The sequence below is a fragment of the Panthera uncia genome, chromosome C2 (assembly GCF_023721935.1).
Source record: "Panthera uncia isolate 11264 chromosome C2, Puncia_PCG_1.0, whole genome shotgun sequence".
Lineage (NCBI taxonomy): Eukaryota > Metazoa > Chordata > Mammalia > Carnivora > Felidae > Panthera > Panthera uncia.
In genome coordinates, this window is record NC_064810.1 from 69,371,955 (window position 1) to 69,393,297 (window position 21,343).

The following is a 21,343-nucleotide window of genomic DNA, read 5'->3' on the forward strand; positions in this document are numbered from 1 at the left end:
TGTGTCTCATCTTATAATAAACCTGGGTAAGGAAATGTTGAAGGAGTGAGAAATGTTGAAGGAGTGAGAAATGTTGAACTTGACAATTACCAGAAAACTTGGAAAAAAAAGGAAATCTTAAAATACAGCCACTAATATTGTCACATACTCATTTTTAAAGAATTCTCAAAACTAAATTTATGAGAATCTTCAGAATTTTTATAATCATTAACAACTGACATGCGAATATGTGCCACTGACAGATATGTAAATACCCTGAAAACTGTTAAATATTTAATTTTCTTTCACTTGTTTGAAGGATAAAGCAAAGGCCTAACATATGTACCAACATAAGCCAACAAGAAAGGAGAGGATCATCTGTCTTCCTAAAATAAGGGAACTGGGCCTAAAAAAGAAACATGCAAGTAATCTAGTTAAGTGAGAAAAGATAATGATCTACATCCTATAAAACTAATACCATTAACTCTTTTCAATGTATAGACATTCGTTATTTATATATAGAAATACCATGCCATATATATGTGTGTGTGTGTGTGTATATTTTATACATATATATATACACATATATATATATATACATATATATATATATATGTGTATATATATATGTCATGCTTATATGTAAGTGGGTATAAAAGGAAAAACGATCATCCAGTAAATACAGCGTGCTATCCAATAGTTGTGATTAGTGCTGTTCATAATACAAGCACATGGGCATCTATCACAGGTAAAAATAAAGACTGAGTAAAACAGTGTTAGATTACCTCTATATAGTATGTCAGGCAAATGCCCATCCCACCAGATCACTTGGCTGAATTTCCAAGCTCCCGATTCCTCCCCTCTATCCTATAAAAGTACAAAAATACAGGTTATCCCCCAAAAGAACCAGAATTAGACATATTCTTAAAGTCGGATAAAATAATTATACCTAGATATGCTAAATCTAACAACATTCTTTCCAAGCCAGATACTGGATTAATAGATATGGTTGGATTAAATAGAATTAGTAGCAACTAATACTTAATGACCCATCAGTGATAAATGATATTCCAAGGAAATGACCAGAACCTAATTGGACTTTTTCAAGCTTAATTTCTAGTTGAGGATTAAGATCTCTTTAAAATCAGAGCAATAACCCAAAATTATCTTAAACAACTTTGAAATAAAAAAAGTAAACACAAAACGTGCTTCATTAAAGCACATTAATGTTGATACTCTCCATTATTCAAAGAGTACTACTTCCTGACGAAACCCCAAAATAACATTTCCCTCAGCTCAAAAGTCTAGCTACATTAATATAGCTTTGAAAAAAAAACATTAAGTATTTAAAATTTTCAAGGTGGGGCATCTGGGCGGCTCAGTCAGGTAAGCATCTGACTCTCGATTTCTGCTCAGGTCATGATCTCACAGTTCATGAGTTAAGCCTGCATCTGGCTCTGCACTGACTGAGGAACCTGCTTGGGATTCTCTCTCTCCCTCACCACCACCCCCCATCTTTCTCTGCCCCTCCCCCACTCGTGCACACGCTGTCTCTCTCAAAAAACCATTTAAAAATTTTTTTCAGGGGCGCCTGGGTGACTCAGTTGGCTGAGCGTCCATCTTCACCTCAGGTCACAATCTCATGTTTAGTGAGTTCGAGCCCCATGTCGGACTCTGCTGACAGTTCAGAGCCTGGAGCCTGCTTCACATTCTGTGTCTCCCTCTCTCTCTGCCCCCCCCCCCCCACTCATGCTCCCTCTGTGTGTGTGTGTGTGTGTGTCTCTCTCTCTCTCTCCCTCCCTCTCTCTCTGTCAAAAATAAACATTAAGGGCGCCTGGGTGGCTTGGTCGGTTAAGCGTCCGACTTCGGCTCAGGTCACGATCTCACAGTCCGTGAGTTCGAGCCCCGCGTAGGGCTCTGTATTGACAGCTCAGAGCCTGGAGCCTGTTTCAGATTCTGTCTCCCTCTCTCTCTGCTCCTCCCTGTTCATGCTCTGTCTCTCTGTCTCAAAAATAAATAAACGTTAAAAAAAATTTTTTTTAAATAAACATTAAAAAAATTTTTTTTAATTTTTTTTCAAGGCAAAGGTATTTAATAATACCAATATGGTCCATACATATTTTTTAAGTGTTATGCTATAATCAACCTTTTAACAGAGACTAACACAGAAAGTTAATATCCTATGTTGGTACTGCATTAATACTGGACACATAATTTCCTTTATGCAACTGGGGTATTTTTTGCTGGCATATGAAAGGGAGGTAATAAAGACAATGAAGACTGAAAGCTGAAACTTTATTAGAAACAAAGAATAGGCCAAATTTAATTTTTTATTCAGAAATAACAAAGCATTTATATAACAGCCCTAACACACATTTTCAGGGCTCAATAAATATCTTGCAAATCAATAAAAGCTATAAACGTAAAAGCAAAACAATTAAACTTTAAATCGAGGAAATAACCAATATATTAATCCAAAATTATATTTATATAATTTTATCGAGGGATCACAAACACTACAGCCTTTCTGATAATGCAGCATTTTCTATTCCTCAGCCAGTCAGTAGCTTTGTTGCTAAAATAATTACCAATCAAGAAATCTATTTAAAATTTTTTTCTACTAAGCTCTTAATTGCCTGCTGCAAAGCTTTGTTTCCAAGCACTCAGAAGAGCATATATGCCATCGTTCTCAATTATGTAAAACAATTTTTGAATACATACTTGCCATAAAACTATACTACTGTGGTGGACATTATTAAAAACAGGTAAAGTAAAGCAAAACTGTATTTGCACTACACTGCTATCTATGGTCTTCACTGTGTTCAACTTTTAGAATTTTTTAATTTAATGTTTATTATTTATTTTTGAGAGGGAGACAGAGTGCAAGCAGGGGAGGGACAGAGAGAGAGAGAGGGAGACAGAATCCAAAGCAGGCTCCAGGCTCTGAGCTGTCAGCACAGAGCCTGACATGGGGCTAGAACTATCAAACTGCGAGATCGTGACCTGAGCTGAAGTCAGACATTTAACCAATGGAGCCACCCAGGTGTCCTCAACTTTTAGAATTTCTAAAGCTATAGAACAGTGTAAATTTGAACAGAAAAAGCAGAGCAAAGTCTACATACAAGAAATAAAAATGTCTTCTAATTATATATTTTAGTATTACATTATGAGTCTTTTTGAAAGTTGACTGGGTAGGGGCGCCTGGGTGGCTCAGTCGGTTAAGCGTCCGACTTCGGCTCAGGTCACGATCTCGCGGTCTGTGAGTTCGAGCCCCGCGTCGGGATCTGGGCTGATGGCTCAGAGCCTGGAGCCTGTTTCAGATTCTGTGTCTCCCTCTCTCTGACCCTCCCCTGTTCATGTCTCTCTCTGTCTCAAAAATAAATAAACGTTAAAAAAAAATTTAAAAAAAAAAAAAAAAAAAAAAGAAAGTTGACTGGGTATATTTACCCTGCAATCAAGACAGCATTTCATATGCCATCACGGAATATGGTAAAATAAAATCTACAGACTGGACAAATGTTTTCGAAATGTTAATATTCTGTTGAAAACATTTTCACAAAAAGCCTACTCATCTTCTTGCATCACTTTTGATTCAAAGCCCTAAATTAAGGGTATAATACATCAAAGAACATAACTAGACATGTTAAAAGAGAAACAAAAAATAAAATAGTAAAGCAAAAAGGAAACATGCCCCCCCCACACACACACACACATACACACCCACATGCACAAAATATTATTACCTCAAGGTCTAAACCTGTAACAGAAATTTTGGAATATATTTCCCATTACAGTGTTTCCTCTACCATGGAAACACACACAGTTTTCCCTAATTCACTTGCCACACAGTCTCTGTCTCTGGAACTCTAATTCATTTAGCATCATCTACCAATTGCACTTCTCCTTCCAAGTCTCTATTCTTCCTTTAAATCTCCCACTCCTCTCTGCCAACAATAAGGAAAGAACCTACCAAGCTGGAAACTGAAGACCCTGCAAGTACAAAAAGAGAGGTACAAAGCTCCTGAACCACCCAAAGGTCAATTATAATCTTCCTCTTTCAACATGCTTCACTCCCTCACTTCAGGGGTTATAGTGAATATTCCTTCTTGGCAATTCCTAGGATTTAAGATTTTGCTAGCTAAATATTCCCTAATTATATCACTTGTGCAGATATAAACAGTGAAATTAAGACTAAAACTGTTTTAAGGTAGCATTATATTTATGCTGTCAATAAAAATATTTTTAACCAATGATAGATGTTAATATAACAGATCCATACTATACTGTGAATATGGACTTTTAATTTCACATGGTATAAACTCTCACACTTAGTTAATAATTAAGGCAATTTTCTACCAATACCAATTTTAATAACTATGGCACATTAAGAAAATAAATGAAGTATTTTTCAGGGACCATTAGCTACTGTCCTCCCATTATTTAGTTTTGAAAGACTGGCAATATTCCAATATACATACCAGCAGGTGGGCTGATTCATTAATTAAGCCAACATTTTTGTCATTAATTTGAGTCAATGTTCTGAACACCTGATATGCATGTACAACATGCTATCTAAGATTCCTAAGACATGCATAAAATACCACGGTCTCTGCCCATAGGAGTTCAAAAGGTAGCAAAGATGCTAAGTACACATACAACAAATAATATTAATAATAGTAACATTATGTAGTAAGGGCTATAATTAAAGTTTAAGCAATTTATTATAGAAAAAAATCAAAGCAGAGAGCACTCACTTCTTCCTCTGCTACCTTTTCAAATGAAAAATAATTAACCTTTTAATGTTCACTTTACCTTTAAAGATGCAATGAGTATATACTTTAGACTTTGCTTAGTAGTGTTCCTAGGACTTTGCAGGTATTAACTCTCATAATCCAAACAACAAACTTATGAGAGTGGTGTTATTAACTACTCACATTTTACAAGAGAGAAAAACTGAAGGGTTAAATAACTTACCAAAGGTTACAAAACTAGTAAGTGGCAGAACCAAAGTCCTTATAATGGTCTGCAAGGCCCTCCACAATCCACCACCACCACCTTTCAGACCTCATCTTCTATACTTTCCCCCTTGCTCCACTTGAGTTCAGTAACCAGACTTTCTTACCTCCCTGTATCTTCTGGCATGCCATTGCCTTAGGCCTATTGTACTGGCTATTCTAGGCCTGGTATACTTTCCCCCAGAGATACTTATAACTAAATCCTTTACCTACTTTCAGTCTTTGCTCAATCATCATCTTGTTAATGAGGCTTTTTCCTGCTATGTGATTTAAAACTGTCCCCACATGCACTCACACCCAATCCCCCTTTTATCTGTTATACATTTTTCCATAATAGTTACCACCTCTTAACATGCTAGGTAATCTACTTGCTTATGATGTTTACCGTTTTCTGCCCCTAACTATACAACATAAGCTCCACAAGGGCAGGAATTTCGTTTTGTTCACTGATCTTAAGAGCCTAAAACAATGTATTGCACCTAGTAGATACTTGGTATTTTTTAAATGATTATAAATAAAGTTGAACTCCAATACAGAAATCAAGCTCCAGAAGCTTAACCACACACACGACACTATCTCTCAATTACAGAATCACAGATAACAAAATTGAAGCATCTAGAAAAGTCACATTAACCTAATGCAGCAGAGAACCTCATATCAAAACCAGCCTAGTGGGGATTTGGCAATATTACCCTTCAGCTTGGGAATTTCCCTAAAAAGGCTTGTTGGTTTTAACAATAAATTAGCTTACTGAGGAGTCTACTATATACATTGTATATAGTATATATACAATGTATATAGACATTGTATCAAATAGAAAATAATTCTGGGCAATGTAAAGAATAGTTTAATCCCAGCTAATTTCCAGTCTTTGTTTTAAAAGATTGTTAATAATGAATTTCAGAAGTACTCTGTTAGAAAAGCTACAAAATGGCATGCACATTAAAACAGACAGGAAGAAACTTCTTCAGTTCCTTCAAATTTTTCACACCCTCCTAGAGAAACCTAAGCAACTTCATTAAGTATTTTCAAAGTATCTTTATGTTGTTGGCCCAGAGTACATTCAGTCTACCAAATTATGTTTCAGCTGTCATCTTTGTCTAGAAAAGTAAGATTGCAAAAGATGAGGTTTTATGAATTAATGATCGAAATTCAGATAAGAAACTCCCACAAAAACTGTCAAGAATATAGAGTTCTAAGACAATAAAAAAAATTTTTTTTAAGTGGGGCGCCTGGGTGGCTCAGTCGGTTATGCCTCCAACTTCGGCTCAGGTCATGATCTCATGGTTTGTGAGCTCAAGCCCCTATGTCAGGCTCTGTGCTGACAGCTGAGAGCCTGGAACCTGCTTCGGATTCTGTATCTCCCTCTCTCTCTGCCCCTTTCCTGCTTGCACCCTGTCTCTCTCAAAAATAAAAAATAAATTTTTTTTTAAATTTTTTAAAATAAAAATAAATAAATAAATAAATAAATGAAAGAGGGGTGGGTACCTGGGTGGTTCAGTTAGGTAAGTGTCCAACTCTTGATTTCGGCTCAGGTCAGTGGAATCTAGCCCCAAGACGGGGCTCCACGCTGAGCATGAGTTGAGGATGCTTGGGATTCTCTCCCCTCTCTCAGCCCCTCCTGCGTGTGTGTGTGTGTGTGTGTGTGTGCGCACGCGTGTGCATGTACAGGCACATGGACATAGTCTCTCTCTCTCAAAATAAACTCTTAAAAAAATTAAAAAAGAATATAACCAAAACTTAGCTGTTTTATAAGTATTTCATTATATCATGTACCTTAATGTTACTTCCAAATATAACCATTGTAGAAAAGCCATTCATTGATAAAAATCATAGTTCTTGGTTAATTAAGATTATCTCTTTTAAAGCATCTTTTTTTTTTTTTTTTTTTTTTGGGACAGAGAGAGACAGAGCATGAACGGGGGAGGGGCAGAGAGAGAGGGAGACACAGAATCGGAAACAGGCTCCAGGCTCCGAGCCATCAGCCCAGAGCCTGATGCGGGGCTCGAACTCACGGATCGCGAGATCGTGACCTGGCTGAAGTCGGACGCTTAACCGACTGCACCACCCAGGCGCCCCTAAAGCATCATTTTAAACAGAGAGGGAAGCAAACCATAAAGACACTTGAATACAGAGAACAAACAGGGTTGCTAGAGGGATTCTGGGTGGGGGAATGGGTTAAATGGATGATGGGCATTAGGGAGGGCACTTGCTTGGGACTTGGGATGAGCACTTGGTGTTGTAGGTAAGTGAAAGATCACTAAATTCTTTCTACTCCTGAAATCATTATTACACTATATGTTAACTTGGATTTAAATTTAAAATATAAAACAAAGTCATTTTTAGTTTCACTGAAATGTGTATGCTTACAAAATTTTAACTACTGATGCTTCTATGCACTGCCAAATAAAAAGGCTACCTCTTGCCCTTTAAATGTAATCAAGAAAAGCACAAAGCAATGAAAAGAATAATAGCACATATGGTATAAGAATCTGAAACAAAAAATGCTTTAGCATCTTTTAAAGTCCTTTAGCATATTTTAACTACATCACACTTTAAGGTTAATTAGTCAAGTTCTGGTTTTACATTAGTTCTAACTTTTGTGATTTATATGAAAAGACATACATAGACATGCATAGACATACGTGTTCTTTAATTTACACCAGCTGCTTTGAAAATTAAAAGGTATTAGAACTCTATCTGAATGATGGTCATCCAACAGTGTATTTTTCATGACCTGATCTATCGCAAGCAGGAATGACAGACAGCCCAACAAATTCAAACCAACCACCCCAGAAATTACCCTGACCAGGTCTCTCTTCTTTTTCTTTTTAAATTTTTTTAATGTTTATTTATTTTTGAGAGAGACAGACAGACAGGGTAAATGACACAGAATCCAAAGCAGGCTCCAGACTCTGAACTGTCAGCACAGACCACGACATGGGGCTCCAACTCACGAACCTTGAGATCATGAGCTGAGCCAAAGTCAGATGCTTTAACTGACTGAGCCACCCAGGGGTCTCCTGCCCAGGTCTTTCTACAACCATTTTCCATTTCCACTCTCAACAAAAGTCAGGCCAAAATCTTATAAACTTTGCAATTAATGTAGTTAATCCACTTAGTTGAGAATGAAAATCCTACAAAGTGGTAATCAAATTCTTAAAAGAAAACAGCCCAAAGTGAGTAAAATAAGCCCATGAACTGAAAACTTTCACCTGTCCTGGACCTTTTCAAATCACCTAGCCAGTAAACATTTGTCAAACAAGAAACTTGTCCACCACAAGCATTTTTATAAACTCCTTAGACTAAACTAACTTTTAAATCTAAATTACATGTTGAGGGGAGACACCGTCCCAAAACTGTGGCAAACTATCAAGCAACTATGTAATCTTCCCCCAATTTTACTAACAGAAATTCACTATTAAGATTAGTACGCCACTCTGAAATCACTGTTGCACCATATAACTTGAAAGTAAATTTTAAAAAAGTAAAAAAAAAAAAAAATTAGTAAGCCACTAAACTCAAGGAAAAGCTGCTTTACTTTTACTTGTACATAAATTTTTACTGAATACACGTTAATTTGTAAATATTTTATACTATCATGATCAAGATGACTCAGGCAATATAAGCATACTCTAATAAAGTATTGCATGGTATACAAAGTGCTTTCACTTGTCCCATTTCACCTGACCTCCTACAATTACTTAAGCAGGTATTAATATCTCTGAAATTCATCAGGTTAAGTACCCAAGTTTACACAACACATAAGTGTCAAAGACTTCAACCAGATCCTCTGCCTCCTAATAAATGTCTACTCTAACATAGCACCACCACAGGAAAGGTCTTCCCAAAATTAAAATATACTTAATGTTACTCTTAATGTCCTGGCAATCAAAAAAATTTTTGAAGTATATTACCAATGAACATAAAATTTAAATTAAAATGCTACCTACAGGGGCACCTGGGTGGCTCAGTCCGTTAAGGGTGCTGACAGCTCAGAGCCTGGAACCTGCTTCAGATGGTGTCTCCCTCTGTCTCTGCCCCTCCCCCGCTTGCCCTCTGTCTCTTTCAAAAGTGAATAAACATTTAAAAAAATAAAAATAAATAAAATGCTACCTACAATAGTTACCACGTAAATAAACAGAAAATTAAATTCATCTGCTTTTTGTAACATAAAAATTATCCCACTCTAATAACTAAAGAAACCCTAAGAAATTTTAATACCCAATTAAAAATTAAAGTTTAGGGACACTGGGTGGCTCAGTTGATTGAGCATCTGACTTCAGCTCAGGTCATGATCACGTGGTTGGTGGGTTCGAGCTCCACATCAGGCTCACTGTTGTCAGGCAGAGCCCACTTTGGATCCTGTGTCACCCTTCTCTCTACCCCTCCCGCCGGTTTGCACTCTCTCTCAAAAGTAAACATTAAAAAAAATTTAACATTTATTTACATTTGATTTTTTTAAAGTGTCAAAGTGAACAAAAACATCTTATTAAAATATTATTACAAATCATAGACAGAACTGGAATTATTACTTCTCATATGAAATATAACTTAAAATGCTCACTTAATAACTTATAAATGGTCCACTAAAGTCAGTTCATCTTTTGACAATTTTCATCTTATTCGATACCAGAGTCAATCATTCTTCTCTCCTCTGTCTAGAATGCATGCATGGAATTACACTAAGCACTAGACACAATGTAGAGGTGTGCCCACAAATAAAACAAATGGTTTTTAATCTGATTAGGAAATTGAGATTTGCCATCAGAGTCGCTCAGAGAATACCTCAAAAAGAGGCTGCAAAGAACTCCAGTGATTTCTCCCAATAAATGCAGTAAATATATTAAGTTTGAACAATTCATGAAACATGTCTGTGAGATTGCTTTTCTAAATAGGAGAAGTTGATGTAGCAAGTTAACTCGTCATTTAGAAACACAAGCTTCTACTAACATAGAATGGACATTTTCTTATTTGGCTCAATTTATCCTCAATTAGAAAACCAGGAAATGTAAAAGCAGGACATTTTATCTGCCCATTTCAATCTATGAATTAGAAACAGATTACATTGGCTGCGTAACACAAGATTTTCAGTATTGTTTTGAAAAATATTTGTTAATATTAAAATACTATAATGTATCACTGGAATTACTAAACATCTTAAGTGTAAATAATTAAACACATCCTTGAAGAAAGCACTCAGAATTTATAACCTCATTTTTAATTAACTACATAACAAGATTCTGTTCATGTGACAGATGCCTAGTCCTGCCACCCTCTTGAACTGGTTATGACTGACTTCCCCAAAACTTAGGTGTCTGATATTCTGATTTGTAACTGAAGCAAACATTTATATAGTGCTTAAAACCTCACAAAGCACATATCCGTATGCTATTATTTTCAAAGCTGATATAACCTACTGTCTGGAGATCATGATGGTTGACAAAAATTAAGGAACTTGAATTTCCAGTCTAGGTAAGATGGCACAGAGCTGTGTTCCCCTGCCCCTCCTCATTAAGCACAATTATAAACCATGGAAATAACACAAGAGACAACCAGAGGTAAACTCTGCAAATAGTAAGGCAATGAACCAGTTTGGGACTACAAGTATGGAGAAACAAAAGAACAGCAGGGTGTTTTTAGTCCCCACACCCAACAGAAAAAGGCAACCCAGACTGCCATTTCCTGACCACCAACTTAGCAACAGAAGGCAGACCAGGCAGTCACATTCCTCCCCCCAAATTACACTGGAGTCCCTCTGCAACATAAAAGGAAGATTAACTGGAAGCCCAACCAACAACAAAACCGAGGTAAAAAATTCTTCCTTACCCATTTGGCATGAGACTCCTGTTTTCCACCTAGAGATACAGAGACAAGTAGGCAAACTGAGGGACCCAACCACAACAAGCTGCTAGCTAGTTTGGGCTAAGACTCTCCTCTCTCACCCAGAGACAGGGGGACAGGGAAGAATGACATGGGAGGAATAATAGGAGGATCTACCAAAATCATCTCTCATCTAGATATAACAAGAAGCCCCGCATAGGGAAAACCCTTTTGCTCCGTCAGTCACCACCAGCAAGGACTAGTGGCAACCCAGCAGCATCGGATCAATTAAGGTGACCACAAAGGCTCTGAAAATTAAAACTGCCATTGGAAACACAGCCTACAAAAGGGGGCCAAGATCTGTATTCTAAACCTAAATACGGGGACTGTCCACTAAAATGAAAAATATAAATAGGGCTCAGAACTTCCTAACTAAAAGATAAAATAGAAAGGACTCAAGAAGTCATGATTAAGAAAAGATAATCAACTAAGGCCAATGCAGAGATGCATCGGACACTGGAATTATTTGACAAATTATCTTTTATTTAAAACACAATAATAAAAATGTTTCAGCAATTAAGAATTTTCCCAAAACAAGTGAGAAAATGGAAATGGAAAATCTCAGCAAAGACACAGCATTTATTAAAAAAATAAAAGCAAAAGAAAATTATAGAACTAAAAAATAATAGAAAAATTTTGAACTCACTGCATAAACTCAATACAAACACAGAGATGATAGGGAAGAGAATCACTGAAGGTCAGTACAGAAAAACAGAACTCACCCAATCTGAACAAGAGAGAAAACAGGAAAAAAAAAAAAATTAACAGTCTTGGAGAACTACAGGCCAATAACATAAGATCCAACATTCTTATCACTGGAGTCCCAGAAAGGAGAGGGGCTGAAACAGTATTTGAAGAAACAATGGCTGAATTCAAATGTGGCAAATACAAACTTACAGATCCAAAAAACTGAGCAAACCCAAGACAGAATAAACAAACAAATTTACACCAAGACACATAGTAATTAAATGTTCAAAATTAAAACCAAAGAAGAAACTTTGAAGGCACCAGAAATAACCGTATTACTTATAATGGAAAATTTAAATGACCCCAGATTTCTCATCTAAAACCACAGAGGCCAAGAAGTGGGACAGCACTTTTTGAATACTAGAAAAACAAAGAACTGACAACCAAGAATTCTGTATCCAGTGAAACTATTCTTCAGGAATTTTGAGATATCCATTTAACAATTAATCCATTTTAACTGCTGCAACAAAATACTACAAAACGGGTGCCTTATAAACAACAGAAATTTATTTCTCACAGTTCTGGAGGCTAGAAGTCCAAGATCAGGATGTCAATATGGTTTGGTGAGGGCTCACTTCCAGGTAAAAGACTCCTTTCTGTATCCTCACAAGACAGAAATGGCCAAGGGAGCTCTTCTGGCTTCTTTTACAACAGTACCAATCCCATTCATGAGGGCTCCTCCCTCATACCTAATCACCTTCCAAAGGCCCCAACTCCTAATAGGATTTCAACATATGAATTTTAGGGAAATACATTCAGACCACAGCAAGGAACAAAGGGGCCATTTTTAAAAAGTATTCCCAAAAGAAGAAAAACTAAAAGAATGTGTCATAAAGACTGGCTGAAGAAAATGTTTCAAACAACAGGAAGAAAAGAAATATGGGTATACACAACAGATTATCTTTTCCATCATTAGCTTTATAAATCGTACTTGATGACTGAAAGCAAAAATTACGACACTATTTCATACCCAAGACAATTATGTTTAAAAGTTGAGAAGGTAGGGGGCACCTGGGTGGCTCAATCGGTTAAGCACCCAACTTGGGCTCAGGTCAGGATCTCATGGTTTGTGGGCTGGAGCCCAGTGTCAGGCTCTGTGCTGACAACTCAGAGCCTGGAGCCTGCTTCAGAATCTGTCTCCCTCTCTCTGCTTCTCCCCGACTTGAGCACGCACTTCTCTCTCTCTCTCAAAAACAAACATTAAAAAATAATAATAATAAATAAATAAAAGTTGGAAAGGTAAAGGGTAGAACAGAAGGGAAATTTACACACTTCAGTTGAAACTATAAAATGTGGATACTAGTAGACTGTTATAAATCACGTATGCATACTGTAATAACTACAACCACTGCAAAAACTACAGCAAGACAGACTCCAAAACATTATAAATAGACCTTCTACAAATTATAAAAGATGGAATCCTAAAAAATGTTCCAATAATCTGCAGGAGGGCAAGAAAAGAGAAGCAAAAACCAAAGCCAGAGAAAATAAGCAAAAAATAATAAAATAGCAGCTATAAGGACTGACAGATCATTAATTACCTCAAATGCAGATAGTCTAAATAAACCAATCAAAGACAGACTGGCAGAGCAAATTTTTTTAAATGGCCCCATATGTTGCTAACAAGAAATGTGGTACCATACGTTGAAAAGAATGCTAAAGCTATATAGCAATACTTTTTTTTTTTTTTTTTAGAAAAGCAGAGTGGTTATATTAATAACACATTTAACCAACAAAATTGAATTGATATACAGATGAACCCTGAACAACTCCCTCACACAAAATCCATGTATGACTTCTGACTCCCCAAAAACTTAATTCCTAATAGCCTACTACTGACCAGAAACTTTACAGATAAAAAACAATCCATTAACATACATTTTGTATATTACATTATATACTGTATTCTTAAAGTTAGATAAAAGAAAATGTTACTGAGAAAATAAGGAAAACACATTTACAGTCCTGTACTGTAAAAAATCCAAATATAAGTAGACCAGCACAATTCAAACCCATGTGGTTCGAAGGTCAACTGTATATGAAATACTCCACCCAATGACAGCAGAACACACATTTCTTTTCAAGCACCCATGGAACATTCACCAAGGCAGATCATATCCTGAGCCACAAAACAAACCTCAACAAATTTATAAGAATTAAAATAATAGAGTGCATTCTCTGACCATAATGGACCTAAACTAGAAATCAGTAACAGAAAGACAACAGGATCGCCTGAGGGCTCAGTAGGTTGAGCGTCTGACTTTGGCTCAGGTCATGATCTCACGGTTAGTGGGTTCGAGCCCTGCGTCGGGCTCTGTGTTAACAGTTCAGAGCCTGCAGCCTGCTTTGGATTCTGTGTCTCCCTCTCTCTCTGCTCCTCCCCCACTCACACGGTCTCTCAAAAATAAAAAATTAAAAAAAAGAAAAAACAAAACCTAGAAACATCAGGAAAAAACAACACAATTCTAAAAAGTGCATGGGTCAAGGTGGAAATTTCAAAGAAAACTTTAAAATACAGACACATAAAAATGAATGAAAATAAAAACACAACATGCCAAAATTTGTGAGATGCAGCCAAAGCAGTAATTAAAAGGATATCTATAGCACTAAATGCTTACAATAGAAATGAAGAAAGATCTCAGGGGTCCCTGGGTGGCTCAGTTGGTTGAGTGTCCGACTCGATTTCAGCTCAGGTCATGATCTCACGACCCTTGTGGAGCTTGCTTGAGGTTATCTTTGTCCCTCTCCCTCTGTCCCTCCCTCTCAAAAAAAAATACATAGTAAAAATAAATAAAAATAAATGAAGATCTCAAATCAAAAACCTAATTGCCTACCACAAGAAACTTAAAAAAAAGGGGCGTCTGGGTGGCTCAGTCGGTTGGGCGTCCGACTTCGGCTCAGGTCATGATCTCACGATCTGTGAGTTCGAGCCCCGCGTCAGGCTCTGTGCTGACAGCTCAGAGCCTGGAGCCTGTTTCAGATTCTGTGTCTCCCTCTCTCTCTGCCCCTCCCCTGTTCATGCTCTGTCTCTCTCTGTCTCAAAAATAAATAAACATTAAAAAAAAAATCTTTTTTTAAAAATTAAAAAAAAAAAAAAGCAACAAAAAAAAAAAAAGCAAAATATATATAAACCCAAAGCAAGCAGTAGGAAGGAAACAATATAGAACAGAAATTAATGAAATTGAAAACTGGAAAATAGAAAAAAATCTGTGAAGCAAAAATTTTGTAAGTATTTAATAGGACTAACAAATAAAAAACAGAGAAGACACAAATCACTAATGTAATGATTCAAAAGTGGATATCACTACAGAACTTGCACCAACTAAAATACAGTAAGGAAAATACTACAAAACAACTTTACATTCTTAAATTTATCACTTCGAAGAAATTTCTCAATTTCTCAGAATTACACTACCTAAACTAAACCAAGGTGAAATAATCTAAATAGTTCTATAACAAATGAATTCTTAATTTAAAAGCTCCCAAAAAGAAGACTCCAAGCTCAGCTTCACTGGGAAGTTCTACCAAAAAAATTTAATAAAGAATTAAATTCCAGTTGTTCACAAACTCCTCCCAAAAATAGATGAAGGCACATTTCTTAATTTATTTTATAAGATCAGTATCACTGATACCAAAACAAAATAAAGATGTCACAAGAAAAGAAAATGGCAGGGCGCCTGGGTGGCTCAGTCAGTTGAGCAGCTTTTGATTTTGGCTCAGGTCACTATCTCACGGTTCATGGGATCGAGCCCCATGTAGGGTTCTGCACTGACAGCTTGGGATCCTCTCTTTTCCCTCTCTCTGCCCCTCCCCAACTTGTGCATGTGTGCTCTCTCAAAATAAACATTAAATTTTAAAAAAGAAAATGACAAGCCATTATCTCTGATTATAGACATTAAAATCCTCAACAAATACTAGCAGACCGAATTCACTAACACAGAAAAATGAATATGCACAATAACCAAGTAGATTTATCTCAGAAATGAAAGATTGGTTTAAGATCTGAAAATCAAGTAAATACACCCTACCAACCGAATAGAGGACAAAACCTTTATTTTTTGTAGATCATCTCAGCAGATGCAGAAAAGCATGTGGCAAAATCCAACATCCTTAAATAACAAAAACATTCAAGAAATTAGGCACAGAAGAGAATCTCCTCAACCTGATAAAGGCCATCTACAAAAATTCTAATGTTATCCTTAATGATGAAATACTGAATGCTTTCCCCCTATGACCAGAAACAAGACAAAGAGGTCTACTCTCACTACTTTGATTCAACACCGTACTAGATGTTCTAACAAGGAAAATTAGGCAAGAAAACTAAAAAGCATTCACATTGGAAAGGAAGCAGTAAACTGTACCCCTATTTACAGATGGCATCCGATATACATAAAACCATAAAGAATACACTAAAAAACTACAAGAATAAATAAGTTCAGCAAGGTTGTACAGTACAAGAATATACAAAACTCAATGGTATACTAGCAGTGAACAAAATATGAAATTAAGAAAGTAATGTCACTTATAATAGTAACATTACTTTACTTAGAATAAAGTACTTAGAAAAACTTAACCCAAAGAGGCAAAAGACTTGTAAACTGAAAAACACAAAACACTGATGAAAAAAATTAAAACACAAATAAATAGAAAGACATCCCATGTCCATGGAGTATTAAAATGTCCATACTACCCAAAGTGATCTACATCTACAGATACAGTGCAATCCCTACCAAAATCCCAATAGCATTTTTACAGAAGTAGGGGAGAAAAATCCTAAAATTCATATGGAAACACAAAGAACCCCAAATAGACAAAACATCTTAAAGAACAAAGCTGGAGGCCTCACATTTTCTAATTTCAAAACATAATACAAAGCTACAATAACTAAAAAGTAATAGTATTAGCATAAAGACAGACATACAGACCAACAGAAGAAAACAGAGCCCTGAAATAAACCCACATGTTTACAGATGACTGATCTCCAACAAGGGTACCAAGAATACACAATGGGGAAAGGATAGCCTGTTCAACAAATGGTTTTGGGAAAACTGGATATCCACATGCAAAAGGAATGAAATTGGACCCTTATACTATACACAAAAAATCAATTCAAAATGGATTAAAGACTTGAGCATGGGGTCTAAAACTATAAAACTCCTAAAAGAAAATACAAGGGGGAAGAGTTCATGACACTAGTCCTGGCAATGATTTCTTGAATATGACTCAGCAAGTCCACTCCTAGGTATATACCCAAGAGAAGTGAAAACAAATATTCACATAAAAACTTGCACATGAATGTTCATAGCAATTATTAGCTATTATTCATAATAGCTAAAAAGTGGAAGCAACCCAAATGTCAGTCAACTGATGGATTTAAAAAATGTGGTATATCTATACAACAGAATACTATTCAGCAATAAACAGAATGAACTCCTGACACATGCTACATCGTGTAACATTATGCTACATGAAACAAGCAAAACATAAAAGATCACCTATTGTATGATTCCATTAATCTGAAATGTTCACAATAGATAAATCCATAGACATAGAAAATAAATTAGTTGTTGCCAGGGGCTAGGACAAAGGGGGAAAGACGACTGTTTGTTAATGGACAGAGTTTCTTTTTAGGGCGATGGAAATGTTCTAAAATTGATTATGGTAATGGCTGCACAACTGTTTGAATACGCTAAAAACAACTGAATTATATACACTTTCAATGAATAAATTAAATGGTACATAAAGTTATATCTCAATAAAGCTGTTTAAAGAAAACTATATGCCTAGAATTTGCTTCAAAAAATATGGAAGATCTAAATTAATGATGAGACATTTGTAGTCATGGATTGAAAATCTCTGTATAATAAAGGAATTCTCCCAAATTTAATTACAGATTTATTCAATTCCTATCAAAATCCCAGCAATACTTTTTGGTATACATCAACAAGACTCTTCTAAAGCATATATGAAAAGGCAAAGAGACTACAAAAGCTAAAACAATCTTGACAAAGTGGAAGGAATCATCTACTTGATCTTAATACTATTATACAGTTACATTAATCAAGACAGTGTGGACTGACAAAAGGGATAGACACCTATATCAATGCAACAAAGAACCCAAAATTAACTAGACTAACACAAATATGCCCAACAGATAATACAATTCAATGGAGGAAAGACAGTCTTTCCAACAAATAGTACTGGAACAACTGGACATCCATCCATACGCAAAAAAAAAAGTCTTGTCCTAGGGGTGCCTGGGTAGCTCAGCCGGTTAAGCATCCGACTTCAGCCCAAGTCATGATCCTGCACTTCATGGGTTCGAGCCCCGCATTCAGCTCTGTGCTGACAGCTCAGAGCCTGCAGCCTGCTTCAGATCCTGTGTCTCCCTCTCATTCTGCCCCTCCCCCGCTTGTGCTGTCTCCCCAAAATAAACATTAAAAAAATTTAAAAAAAAAAAGTCTTGACCTAAACCTCACAACTTTATATAAAAACTAAATGGATCATGAGTTTAACGTAAACATAAAACTACAGAACTATCAGAGACATCCTTCAGGACTAAAGAAAAAGGTTCCTGGATTTGGCACCAAAGTATGATTTGTAAAAGAAACAGACTTCATTAAAACTGAAAACATCTCCCCTGTGAAAGAACTTGTGAAGAAAATGAAAAGATAAGCTGTGGAGTGAGAAAATGTTTGCAAACAATGTTTCTGATGAATTCTTATCTGGACTATATAAAGAACTCTCAAAACTTAAGAGTAAAAATATACATATATTCAGATTAGAAAATAAGCAAAAGGCATAAACAGCCAATAAATACATATAAAGATGTTCAATATCATTAGTCAATAAGGAAATGCAAATTAAAACTACAATAAAATATCACTATATACCTATTACAACAGCTAAAATAAAAAATAGTAACAAATGTTGCCAAGCATTTAGAACAAGTAGATCTCTCATAAAATGGTACAGTCACTCTGGAAAAACAGTTTGGAATTTTCTTATAAAACTAAACTTGCCCAGGGCGCCTGGGTGGCTCAATCAGTTAAGCATCCGAATTGGATTCAAGGCCATCATCTCGAAGTCCGTGAGTTCCAGCCACTCGTTGGGCTCTGTGCTGACAGCTCAGAGCCTGGAGCCTGCTCCGGATTCTGTGTCTTCCTCTCTCCTGCTCACACTCTGTCTCTCTCTCTCTCTCTCTTTCAGAAGTAAACATTAAACAACAACAACAACAACAACAACTAAACTTGCCCTTGCCATACAACCTAAAAAGCTCACTCTTGGGCATTTATCTCAGACAACTGTACACAAATTGCTATACATGAATTTTTATAACCACTTTTTTTTTTTATTTTTTTTAATGTTTACTTATTTTTGACAGAGAGAGACAGACAGAACATGAGCAGGGGAGAGGCAGAGAGAGAGGGAGACACAGAATCCGAAGAAGGCTCCAGGCTCTGAGCTGTCAGCACAGAGCCCAACATGGGGCTCAAACTCACAAACTGTGAGATCATGACCTGAGCTGAATTCAGACATTTAACTGACTGAGCCACCTAGGCGCCCCTCATAACACTTTATATCTTAATAGCAAAATACTAAATATACCCAAAGTTCAACACATGAATTTTGATTCAAAAAAGTATGTTATTAATACATTATTCTTAAGATGACAAAACTACAGGGATGGAAAATAAGATTGCCAAGAGACAGGGAGGGGTTTTGAGGTGGAATGCAAATACAAAGGCCTAGCAAGAGGGGTTTTCTTTGTGATGATGGAACAGCTCTGTATCTTCACTGTGGTAGTAGTTATACGAACTTACTATGTATGGGAGAAAATTGCAAAGAACCATACACACACACAGACACACACACACACACACACACACACACAAATGAATTCAGGTTTAAAAAAAAATGGTGCAGGGGCGCATGAGTGGCTCAGTCGGTTGAGTGTCCCACTTCGGCTCAGGTCATGATCTCGCTGTTCGTGAGTCCGAACCCCGAGTCGGGCTCTGTGCTGATAGCTCAGAGCCTGGAGCCTGCTTCAGATGCTGTCTCCCTCTCTCTCTGCCCCTCCCCGCTCATGCTCTCTCTGTCAAAAATAAACATACATTAAAAAAAAATTTTTTTTTTAATGGTGCAAAGTATTTCCGGCAGTTCAGTTAAGAATAATGAACCAATGTCAATTTCCTGGTTTTGATGTTACTAGAGCTTTATACGATTTATCACCACTGGGAAAAGCTGGGCAAAGGATATACAGGACTCTGTACTAATTTTGCAACTTCCTGTGAGTCTATAATTATTTCAAAGTAAAGTTTCTTTAAAAATAATATGAAAGGGGAGAAATGAGGTAGAGGTATAGATGAAACAAGAATAGCCATTAATTGCTAACTACTGAAGCTAGGTCATAGGTATATGGAGGTTCATTGTACAATTCAATTTTTTACCCATTTAAATTTTTCCAAAATAAAAAGTTAATGAAATTATAAGAAGACCATATATCAAAATATTAACAGCAGCTTTTCCAGTTGAGCTTTTTGCTAATATGCACTGTAAATTTCTTCTATAAATTTTTTACTTAAACCATTTAAAGAAATCTTTGCTCATACGATCCTTTGTCTTCATTTGTTTTACTCATTTACAAAAAAGTACACCATCGAAAAAAATTTTTTTAAGTTTATTTATTTATTTACTTTGAGAGAGTGGAGGGAGAGGGGGCAGAGAGAGAGGGAGAGAGAAAGTGAATCCCAGGCAGGCTCCCCTGTCAGTGCAGAGCCCCACACAGAGCTCAGCTCGAAATCACAAACCATGAGATCATGACCTGAGGGCAGTCAGACACTTAACCGACTGAGCCACCCAGGCACCCCTCTACTGAAAAAAAAATTTAAACATAAAAAGAACCCCATTGATACTTCTTCCTCCGACAATAATACACTGCTTAATTTGAAAATACTTCATCTTAGGCGCCTGGGTGAGCTCGTGCCCCGCATTGAGTGAGCCCCACTTCTCTCTCTCTGCGCCCCCCACCTCTGTGCCCCTCACTCACTTGTGCCCTCTCTCAAAAAAATTTTTTTTCATCTAAATACTCAATTTATATTTCACCCAATTACAGTTCACCTGAAAGTTCCAATATCTTTTTCTAAAATTAAACCAAAAGGATCTTGCTAGAATCAATTTACAACTAGCACAGTAATTCACCATTATGGTGATCTTCACACAATTCTGCAAAACAGATGTCTAAGTTCAAGACACCCACAGATGTCTGAACAACTCCAATTGGGTTTGCATTTGCAATGTTGCCTAAAGTATCATAATTAACTTTAAATATGTTTTTGTTTTAAAAGTATATGTGGTCTTTTTCAATTTTTCAAACACTTTTTTAAAAAGCACATGCTGAAAAGTTTACAACCATTACAAACCATGCTGATGAATTCAACAAACACATGTGAATCTGAAAAAGCTATCAATAATTCACTAAATACTGAGATTCTCACAATGCAATTATTTCTTAATTCAATTATTTAAATGTCTTTGTATATCAAGCAAAAATTATCAATACTGTTTCCCTCAGTAATAATCAAAATTAATTTTAATTAAGTAAATTAAATTATAATACAAAGAAGAGACCTGAACTCTGTTCTCTGTGAGAACTTGGAAGTCACAATCCCTCTGAAACTCCATTATCTACATACAAAAAGCCTTAATAAACTTGTTAA

At 36.3% G+C, this 21,343-nt stretch overlaps 1 protein-coding gene across 5 annotated transcripts in view; it reads right to left on the reverse strand.

Annotated features, from left to right (window-relative positions):
• The window catches only part of ZNF148 (zinc finger protein 148), a 167,998-nt gene that overhangs the window by 87,008 nt on the left and 59,647 nt on the right, over positions 1-21,343 (reverse strand). For 2 of the 5 annotated variants that reach the window (XM_049629450.1, XM_049629448.1), the window contains one exon: positions 765-846. The exons of the other annotated variants lie outside the window; for them this stretch is intronic. The gene's annotated coding sequence lies outside the window, so the exon portion shown is untranslated. The remainder of the gene's footprint in view (positions 1-764; positions 847-21,343) is intronic. 5 annotated transcript variants of the gene reach the window in all.